Source organism: Hyaena hyaena, unplaced genomic scaffold (assembly GCF_003009895.1).
Source record: "Hyaena hyaena isolate Hyena2069 unplaced genomic scaffold, ASM300989v1 scaffold_495, whole genome shotgun sequence".
Lineage (NCBI taxonomy): Eukaryota > Metazoa > Chordata > Mammalia > Carnivora > Hyaenidae > Hyaena > Hyaena hyaena.
This window is the reverse complement of record NW_024081128.1, coordinates 128,006-138,988: the sequence shown is the minus strand read 5'-3', so window position 1 is coordinate 138,988 and position 10,983 is coordinate 128,006.

Sequence of the window (10,983 nt, the reverse complement as noted above, 5' to 3'; positions counted from 1 at the left end):
GATCTTCTTCTGCTTTTATTTGTTTATTCATTTGGTTTGTTTTTTAGATTCCACATGTGAGTGAAATTACATGGTACTTGTCTTTCTCTGTGTGACTTCCTTCACTGAGGATAATACTCTCTAGGTCCATCCATGTTTTCACAGATATCAAGACCTCATCCTTTTTCGTTGGATGTGTCATACACACACACACACACACACACACACACACACACACACATCTGTATATATATATACACACACATATATCTTATTCCCATATCTTGGCTACTGTAAATAATACTGCAATAAACATAGTGGCACATATAGCTTTTTGAATTAGTGTTTTCATTTTCTTTGGGTAAATACCCAGTAGTGGAATTATAATGATTGGATCATATGGTATTTCTATATTTAAATTTTTTATTTTAATTTTTTTTATTTTAAATAGTTGACTGTCAGGTTGGTTTCCATACAACACCCAGTGCTCATCCCCACAAGTGCCCCCCTCCACGCCCATCTCCCCCCTTCCCCTCCCCCCACACCCATCAGCCCTCAGTTTGTTCTCAGCATTCAAGAGTCTCTCATGGTTTGCCTCCCTCCCTCTCCCCCACTATTTTTCCCCTTCTTCTCCCCCATGGTTTAATTTTTTGAAGAATCTCCGAAATAATTTTTTTTAACTTTCTTTCCCAGGCTATTTTGCAATGAATGGAAGCAACCACTGCAAATTTCACATCACCAGTTCAACTCTCTCTCTCCCATTCTCTCTCTCCGAAATTCAGCTTTACATTTCTATATAATAGCAATAAAAGTAATACACTTAATCCGCCTTTAATGAATATTTTATATAACACCGTATTCTTGAGGATTTCAGTCAAGATTAGGAGGAATCTGAATCTGAAGTTGGGAATCTCAAATCACAGGCAAATCTGTGGCCTGGTGCGCCCTCTGGTGGAAATTTTTTGCATTGCACATGCTTTTGGGGGGCTTTTTTTTTTTTTTTTAATGTTTAGGTATTTTGAAAGACAGAGAGAGAGAGAGAGAGAGAGAGCGCACACAGGAGTAGAGCGGGAGATGCAAAGAGAGAGGGAAAGAGAATCCCAAGCAGGATCCATGCTGTCAGCGCAGAGCCCAAGTCAGGGCTCGATCCCAGGAATCTGGAGATCATGACCTGAGCGGAAACCCAGAGTCAGAGAGATTCAACCAACAGAGCCCCCACCCCCACCCCGCGGCACCCCTGTTGCTCGACCTTTTTAAAGGAGCACTTTTTTTATAGGCCAAGAAACATCTCGTAAAGCCATGAATAATTAGAAGATAATCTCAACATATTCCTGCATGATAAAAAAAAAATGCATTAATCTTACAAGATTAAGCTGATTTCATTAGGCAGAATTTGCAGGGAACTCGTTAGAAAGAAAGAGCTCAATAAGAGCTTGGCTTGGCAGGTAAAACCCCAAAGGACGGCTTACTAACAATTATTTGTTAAATGCCTGTTCCGATTGATGAAGGATGGGGAATCTGGATTCGGAAACCGGAGAAAAAGAAATTCCATCCTCACCCGGAAGACAGTGTCGAACAGGACACAGAAAACATATGCTAAGTCAAGTGTTGGTTTTGAGCAGCCTGCGCTGCCGAACCTTCCCTGGAGCCCAGATCTGTGGGCCCCTGTCGCAGAAAATGGTGAAGAAGCTGGTCCTCTGGGCTGCGGGATTTGGGGCCCTGGAGGTGACTGGCTGAGACACAGGCCAGGGTCGGAAGGGATTGGAGGCCCACCTTCCCGCGGGGGTCCTTTGTTGGAAAGGGGCATAAATCCACAATGCTCAGATGTCTGACACGGTGGTCAGAGTCAGAACCAGGGCCGGGTCCGTGTTTCCCGGCACAGGAAATGGTGGCCCGTGTGGGGCCTGTTAACAGAGGGGCCCCCCGGGGCCTGCTCGGGGTAACCTCGGACCTGGTGCTGCTTCCCAAGGGCCAGGAGCAAGAGGACCTCAGCTCAGCTGTCGCCCACGTGAGGCCCCTGTGGCGGCGGGCTGCACGTGGGTTGCTGAAATGGCAGGGACTTGGTCAATAAGGCTGACAATAGACCCCTACACAGGCCCGCCCCTGGCCTTCCCCGCCTCTGAATTGAGCTGTCTGGGTCATCTTGTCTACCAGAATGGCCTCTTTTATTGCATGCTACCTGGCTAGCTTCAGCCAGGTGTTTAGTGCCTCTGAGAATGTAGCCAGTGGCTCTATCTCTAGTCACAGGCAGATAGAAATATGTCGTGCAAGTTTTGGGGACCGCCCCTCTTCCTTTACTTTTACACTTACTGTCTATGGTCATTTTCTCCGCCTCAGCACTTCCCTAACAAAGATGGTAACACATTACACAACTGAGGACAGGGAAGTGGGGGGAAAGGGGGAAAATGCCTCTTAACAGCCAAAACGGATATTGCAAAGCCCATGGGGAAGATTGGTGTGATGTTTGCATAATCCTGAAACCACTCTCTGAGGACAATTTTAACACCTCTTACTGGTGTGGCCGAGGGCAAATCTCAGTGCTTTTAAAGGTAAAAGAGAGCAACTTTCTGGGAAACTTGCAATGATGATTGTCTCAATTTACTAAGTATCTGTTCCAAAGCTGCATTTCCTAAGTCGGCTATTGTTGGGAAAGGTCATCAAAAAGACATGACCATGCAAATGATACATCCAATAAAGGGTTAGTATTCAGAATATATAACGAATTGATACAACTCAACACACACACGCACACACACACACAAGCACGCACGCGCGCACAAATAATCCAATTAAAACGTGAGCAGAAGCCATGAACAGACATTTCTCCAAAGAAGACATCAAGATGGCCAACAGACACATGAAAAGATGCTCAACATCGCTCATCATTGGGGAAATGCAAATCAGAACTACAATGAGATACCACCTTACACCTGTCAGAAGGGCTAAAATCAAAAACAGAAGAAAAAACAAGTGTTGGCAAAAACGTGGAGAAATAGAAACATCTGTGCAGTGTTGGTGGGAATGCAAACTGGTATAGCCACTGTGGAAAATGGTATGGAGGCTCCTCAAAAAAAAATTAAAAATAGAAATACCCTATGATCCAGCAATTGCACTACTGGGTATTTATACAAATAATATGCTGGGGCGTCTGGGTGGCTCAGTCCGTTAAGCGTCCGACTTCGGCTCAGGGCATGATCTCACAGTTCGTGGATTCGAGCCCCACGTCAGGCTCTGTGCTGACAGCTCAGAGCCTGGATCCTGTTTCGGATTCTGTCTCCCTCTCTCTCTGACCCTCCCCTGCTCATGCTGTCTCTCTCTATCTCTCAGAAATAAATAAAAAACATTAAAAAATAATAATAATATGCAAATATTTATTCAAAGAGATACATGCACGTCTAGTAGCATGATTTACAATAGCTAAGATATAGAAGCAACCTAAGTATCAATTGATAGATAAATGGATACTGAAGATGTGAGATACATATATACATATATGGAATATTATTCAGCCATTAAAGAATGAAATCTTGCCATTTGCAATGACATGGATGGAACTAGAGTGTCTAATGTTAAGTGAAGTCAGTCAGAGAAAGACAAATACCATATGATATCACTCATATGTAAAACTTAAGAAACAAAACAAATGAACAAAGGGGCAAAAAAAGAGAGAGGGAAGCCAGAAAACAGACTCTTAACTATAGAGAACAGATTGTTGCCAGAGGGGGAGGTGGATGGGGGGATGGGTGAACTAGGCAAAGGGGATGAAGAGTACACTTATCTTGATGAGCACTGAATATATATATTATAGATGTGTGCAATATATATATTTATACAATTTTTGAATCACTATATTATATATCTGAAATGAATAAAACACTCTACGTTAATAACTACACTGGAATAAAGGAAAAAGAAGACACCATCACCAATTGACCCAAGAGCTAGACTAGGCACTCGGAGACTCCTCACTCTTCCCTGTGCTGGGAACCTGGGTCTGCTTGCCTCTCCTCCTCCCAGAGGCTGGTCCAAGGACATGGCCTTGAGATAATCATGCGGGGCTGGCAACACCTGCACGGTATACGTGACTGAAACCAGTTAAGACCTCTTTATGAACTTCCACGACTTGGATGGTGGGTGCTGGGATCCATTCATTTTCTTGCCCAGTACACGCCCATAGGTAAGTTCCCTTTGCTTAGTGAACCCACCTACCTGTCTCATTGTCTGGCGCTCCCTGCCCTCTGCATCTGGGGGCCAGTTACACATTTCACCTGGGACGTTCCTGGGAGGGCTATGAACCAACAACTATACAGTACCTTTTTTTTTAATGTTTCATTTATTTCTGGGAGAGAGAGAGAGAGACAGCGTGAGCAGGGGAGGGTCAGAGAGAGAGGGAGACACAGAATCCGAAATAGGCTCCAGGCTCTGAGCTGTCAGCACAGAGCCCAACGTGAGGCTTGAATCCATGAACCGTGAGATCATGACCTGAGCTGAAGCTGAGGCTTAACCGACTGAGCCACCCAGGTGCCCCTACACAGTATCTTTGTCACAATTTTAGAATTAGATGAAAGAGACTAGTCACTCAGTACCAATGCTTCAGAACCAGAGCAGGAAAAATCTTTAATACTCCCCAGCCCTTAATTTATGAATCACACTGAAATAGTCAGGGCTATTCACTGAGATTTCCACTTCTCCTCCTTCAGAGCACACCATAGGACTGTACTTCCCCAATTCCTTGAGTTGGGCATGGCCATATGATTTTCTTTGGCCAACCAAATACGTTTATGCAACAAAATAAAGGTCCTCTGGGAGCCTATACAATGCTTATATTGGTGAGCTGAATGGTGTCCCATAATTCCCTCAAGCTATCGTCACTCTTTTTCATTCTTTTTAATTTTTGCTTCTCCGATTGGATGAATTCCACTGCCTTGTCTTGGAGTTCTTCACTCTTTTTTTTTTTTTAAATGTTTTATTTATTTCTAGGAGAGAGAGAGAGAGAGACAGCATGAGCAGGGGAGGGTCAGAGACAGAGGGAGTCACAGACTGAAACAGGCTCCAGGCTCCGAGCTGGCAGTCAGCACAGAGCCCGATGCGGGGCTCGAACCCACGAACCGCGAGATCATGACCCAAGCGAAAGTCGGATGCTTAGCCGACTAAGCCACCCAGGCGCCCCTGGAGTTCTTCACTCTTAAGAAAGAAGGAGCTCCTGCCATTTGCAACCACACGGATGGACCTTGGGGGCTAAGTAAAATAAGCTGGACACAGACAATATTGCATGCTATCACTTGTATGTCGAATCTGAAAACAAAAGTCGATCTGACAGAAACAAAGACTAGAAAACTAACTGCCTTAGGGAAAATAGGAAGTTAAAAGGTACAAACTCTCAGCTACAAGATAAATGAGGTCTGAGGATCTAATGTATAACATAGTGACTACTGATTACACTCTACTGCATAATTAAACTTCGCTAAGAAAATAGAACTTAAATGTTCTTCCCGTGTGTGTGTGTGTGTGTGTGTGTAAATATTTGAGGTAATGGGGGTGTTAATTATCTTAGTGAGGGGTATCTGGTCACAATATATACATACACCAAATCATTACAGTGTACACTTTCAATGTCTTACAATCTAATTGGTCAGTTCAACCTCAATTTTTTGAAAGAAAAGAATTTGTATCATGTCCGTGGAAGTAAGGATAGAAAGGAAAAGACATGCTCAAGAGATATTTTGGAAGAGAAATCAAAAGATCTGGTCAACAGTAAATGGTGTGGGTAAAGCAAAGAGAGGAATTAAAATGACTGATTTGTAGCTTTTGCTACAGGGTGATGTACTAAATGCTAAAATAATAAAGAAGGCTTATAGGAGAAAAAGAAAGAGGTTTCGGTTTGAGACACGATGTTTTTGAGACATCCAAATGAAAATTACGATTGAAAAGACAATTGGAAATTCAGGTCTGGAGTAAAGGAAAGAGCTAGGTATTAGAAAAATAGATTTGGGAATCCTACATGCAGTCAGTCCTCTATTTACATTTTCGATATTTGCAAATTCACGTACTTGATAAAATGTACTTGTGACCCCAAATCAATACACATGGGGTTTCTGTGGTCATTGATGGACATGCACACAGAGGCAAAATAGTCGAATCGTCCAATGAGCATGCTCCCTGCTGAGGGCAAACACTGCTCTCCTTTGCCTCCTTGTTTCAGCTCTACATTGTAAACAAATGTCCTTCCACGGTCTGTTTGCCACCTCCTTTTTTACGTTTTTGTGCATTTTGTTGATGAGTTTGTTGTTGAAAAGGGCCCCAAAAGGAACGCAGTACTGCTATTCCAAAGTCCAAGTTCATAAGTACCACAAGGCTGTAATGTGCCTTCTGGAGGAAATATATGTGTTAGACCATCTTCATTCAGGCATGCATTACGGTGCTGTTGGCTGTGAGTTCAGTGTTAATGAATCGACAATACATATTAAATAAGATGCCTTTTAACAGAAACAGAAAACAAGGTTATGTATCAATTGGTTGATGGAAATATAATCAGCAGCTTGCAGGACCCTAACCTTGTATTCCTTCTGGGAGCAATTAGTGCTCACTAATTCAATGTTCTTGGCAACGTTATAGAACATAACCACTGCAAATAATGAGTATTTTCTGTGTATAATAGTAGGTATGAGGCTGGGTGACGTTGAATAGCAAAAGCATATACAGCAAGAAAGTAGGAGGGCTAAAGACAGAATTCCAGCGGATTCCAGTATTTAGAGGGTGGCTGGATGCTCAGGTAGGTAAGCAGAGAGTGCCAAGAAGTATCCTGAGGAAATTTCATGAAGGGACCAATCCCCAATGTCAAGAGCTGAAAAAAGGCTCCCGGGGGACACACAGATGGTATAAAGGAAAAGCATGATTTTAGATCTAAGAGACCTGAATATGTTTATTTTTTAAAAATATTTATTTATTTATTTTCAGAGAGGGAGAGACTGTGTGCACACATATGAGGATGGGACTAGAGAAATAGGTGAAGAAAGAATCCCAAGCGGGCTTGGCGCTGTCAGCACACAGCCGGCCACAGGGTTCGATCCCCCCAACCCTGAGATCAAGACTTGAGCTGAAATCAAGAGTCCGATGCTTAACTGACTGATTCACCCGGGGGTCCCTGATAGACCTAAATTTAAAACTTAGTTCTGCTACCTGATAGCTGGGTGATACAAAGAAATTCATCTGCTTTACTTAATTCCGTAGAATGAAGACAATCGTTAACACAGTAGATTGTTGTAGTTTACGTGAAATAATGAGCAACTAAAAATTCTCTACATTGTATAAACATCAAAAAGCCAAGATGAAAATGTTTTAAAGGGTCGTATATGACAATGACCTCAGATCTTGACCTCAGATCTTACTACATTCCAGCATAATTACACAGGTGTGCATTTCACTTAGGCTGGGCAGTTGCAGCCAGATACAGTTAGTTAGTCCAAGATGGATAGGTCTGCATTTTATTCTTTCCTATCCACATACGATGATCTCTGTTGATATTTCTTGTTATTCCTATCCACATACGATGATCTCTGTTGATATTTCTTGTTATTTCTTGACTTTCCATGAATGGAAAGTGGCCTTTGGAGAGAGTCAAATCTCAGTTTGAGTTATGGATCACTACCTCCTTCATTCATTCACTCACTCATTCATACACTTATTATGTTCCAAGTTCTACAGTAAGGCACTGGAGACAAAGAAATGGCCCGAAGCCCCTCCAGGCTCTTACAGTTTAACGGAAGGAAAAACTAAGCATAACAAGGTATAAAATTACGTTTCTAGTTTAAGGGCCCCCAAGGAACAACACATATTAAACGTCGAAGCAAGTGTGAGACACAATCTCCTGGATTTTATATCATATAGAATAAATGTTGTGACTTTTGAACCTCCTCAACCACTTTGAGAATTTAAAACAAAGGATGGGGGGGCAGTGAGGTATTGGTAATCATATCTCTGTGGAGAAGAAAGGGAAGCAACACTATAGTTTTCATCACAAGCTAAAAGAGAGGGGACTTCCAAGGGACCATATCAATGTCAGTTGATATTTTTATTTTTTATTTTTATTTTTATTGATATTATTTTATTTAGGTTAACGAGACATGAGTGAACAACACAAATGTATGGAGTAACGCAATGACATGACATGAGCAACTTCTTGTTTGAATCGCCTAATCAGCTAATAATTTACAAATACTGGAAGAATGGGTCTTTTTCCCTCCCTTTTTAAAATTTCCTTTCCGGGGCGCCTGGGTGGCTCAGTCGGCGGAGCGTCCGACTTCGGCTCAGGTCGCGATCTCAGGGTTCGTGGGTTCGAGCTCCGCGTCGAGCTCTGTGCCGACAGCTAGCTCAGAGCCTGGAGCCTGTCTTCAGATTCTGTGTCTCCCCCTCTCTGCGACCCCCCCCCCCCGCTCACATTGTCTCTCTCTCTCTCTCTCAGAAACAAATAAAACATTAAAAAAAATTTTTTTAATAAAAATAAATAAATACAATTTCCTTTCCTTTCATTTTGCTTTTCATACTGTAACAGCTACAGACACAGCAACTTTTAAATCTTAACTTCACTGTAGGGGCACCTGGGTGGCTCAGTCTTAAGCATCAGACTTCGGCTCAGGTCATGATCTCACGGTTCATGGGTTCGAGCCCCATAGGGGCTCTGTGCTGACAGCTCAGAGCCTGGAGCTGCTTCAGATGCTGTGTCTCCCTCTCTCTCTGCCTTTTGCCCCCTTCCCCAGCTCGTGGTCTCTTTCTCTCTCTCTCTCTCTCAAAAATAAACAAATAAACATTTTAAAAAATTGAAACAAAATGAGTCAGACATTTAACAGACTGAGCCACCCAGGTGTGAGCCACCACATTTTTAATCTAAAGTGGACTACGAACAAAACAATAAATCAAACCCTTCTTTAAGATATTTGCCAATTTCTGACGTGTGATACTCCCATCATGGTAAATTTCAGCCACCACATGCTGTTGCTGAATGCATACAGAGTTAGGAAGAGGTGTGCAGTCGCTTGGCATTACGTAGTGTCTCCACCATATGGATACAAGAGATGTAAATAACCTCAATGGCATAGATAATGACAAAATGCATTAAAGTAATTAGGCAAGAATGATTTTTGAGTATTTATTACATTGATTTTTAATATGACTTCATTGTAAGTTTATGTAATTTTCTTTGTAATAATGGCTATGTTTAACTGCTGCTGGTAAAATTCCTGAAAATTTAACAGTAGGCTCTCTCCGGATAAGCCACCTCTTACACACCACTGACTTTGAGTACACTGAAAACATAGACTTCACTGTCCTAAGCTGTCACTCTCAAACTACGAAAATATAGATTTTCCTCTGTATGAATCTAGCGGTGATCTCTGGTATGCCCACCTCCTCTTTAATCCAATGGACACTTTCTGGTCCTCATCTTACTTGATTTTCCATAGGAAATGACACTGTCGGTCTCTTCCTTGAAACCTCCTTGTCACTAGTTTTTCCAGTCTGTTGTCTTCATCCTACCTGACTATTCCTTACGTCTACTTTGAGTGCTCTCCTTTCTCCACTGAGCCCTTCGATGCTGGTGTTCCTGTGTATTGTCAGTTCTCGTATCTTCTCATATCTCACAGTGTGGAAATCCTCACCTACTCTGCTATCACTAATACGCAGTCAACACCAAATCTGCCTGTCTCCACACCAAATTCTCTCCTAGTCCCCCAGAGTCTACATCCACATTTGCAATTGTTCCGTGATGTATTTTCACCCTACTGTTTCACATGAATTTCAAATTCAGACAAATGTCTGTAATAGAATGTCTTCTTTCTTTTGAAGTTGGCTTCTGCCTTTCTACTCAGTAATTTGCGAGTAGCACCGTTTCCCCAACCGCCTAACCAAAACCTTGAATGTCATTCTTTATTCTTCCTTCAATAGATCTCCCATGTAAACTCCAGCACCATTGGGTCTCACCCTAATATCTCTACCAGTTATTGCTTCTCTCTGTACCCACTGCCACTGATGAAACTTCTAATTTCCTAACAATGATTCATCCTACACACTGATGCCTGTGTGATATTTCTAAATCACAAATTTTTCATGGCTCCCAGTTGCCTTAGATCAGTGGTTCTCAACCATCGTCACACAGCAGAATTATCTGGAGAGATTTTTTTCAACCAATTTTGTAAATGTGTAATTTACATATAATAAGGCATACGTATGTTAAGTACGCGGTTCAGCGTGTTTTTAACAAATGCATTTACCTGTGTCATTACCACAGCAGTCAAAATATAAAACCTTTCCATCATCTCAAAAAGTTCCCATAGGCCCTTTTCCAAACAACTTTCCCAAAAGAGACAACCTTAAGCAACCACCAGCTTTCTGCCAGTAAAGATTCGTTTGACCTGTTCTAGAATTTCATATACATTAAATCAGACAATACTTACTCTTTCACATCTGGCTTCTTTACTCAGGATGTCTTACAGATTCATCAACGGCGTGTCAATCCATACTTTCTCCCTTTTTACTATTGAGTAATATTCCATTATACGAATTCATTGAAATGTTACCCATTCAGTTGCTGACAGACATGGACATTTGGATTATTTCCAGTTTGGGGCTATGATGAAGGCAACTTCTATGGACATTTGGGTCCAAATATTTTTGTAAGAATGTTTTCATTCCTCTTGGGTCAATCTTAGGAGTGTAAATGCTAAGCCTTATGATAACTGAATATTCAACTTCAGAAGAAACTATCTTCCAAAGAGGCTGTGTCATTCTCCACCCCTACCAGCGCTGTGTGAGAGTTCCAGACAGAAAGCCAGAGCAAACACAGCTCATCTTGCTTGTTTCCCTTCTCTGGGATATCACAGACCTGTACTGCCTGTTATTCAGTGTCTGAAAACAGTTATTTCATGTACTTTGTCTAGTTTTTTAATTGTTGGGAGTGAGGAGGCAAGTCTACTACCAGGTACACAGTCATGGCCAGAAGCAAAATCCACT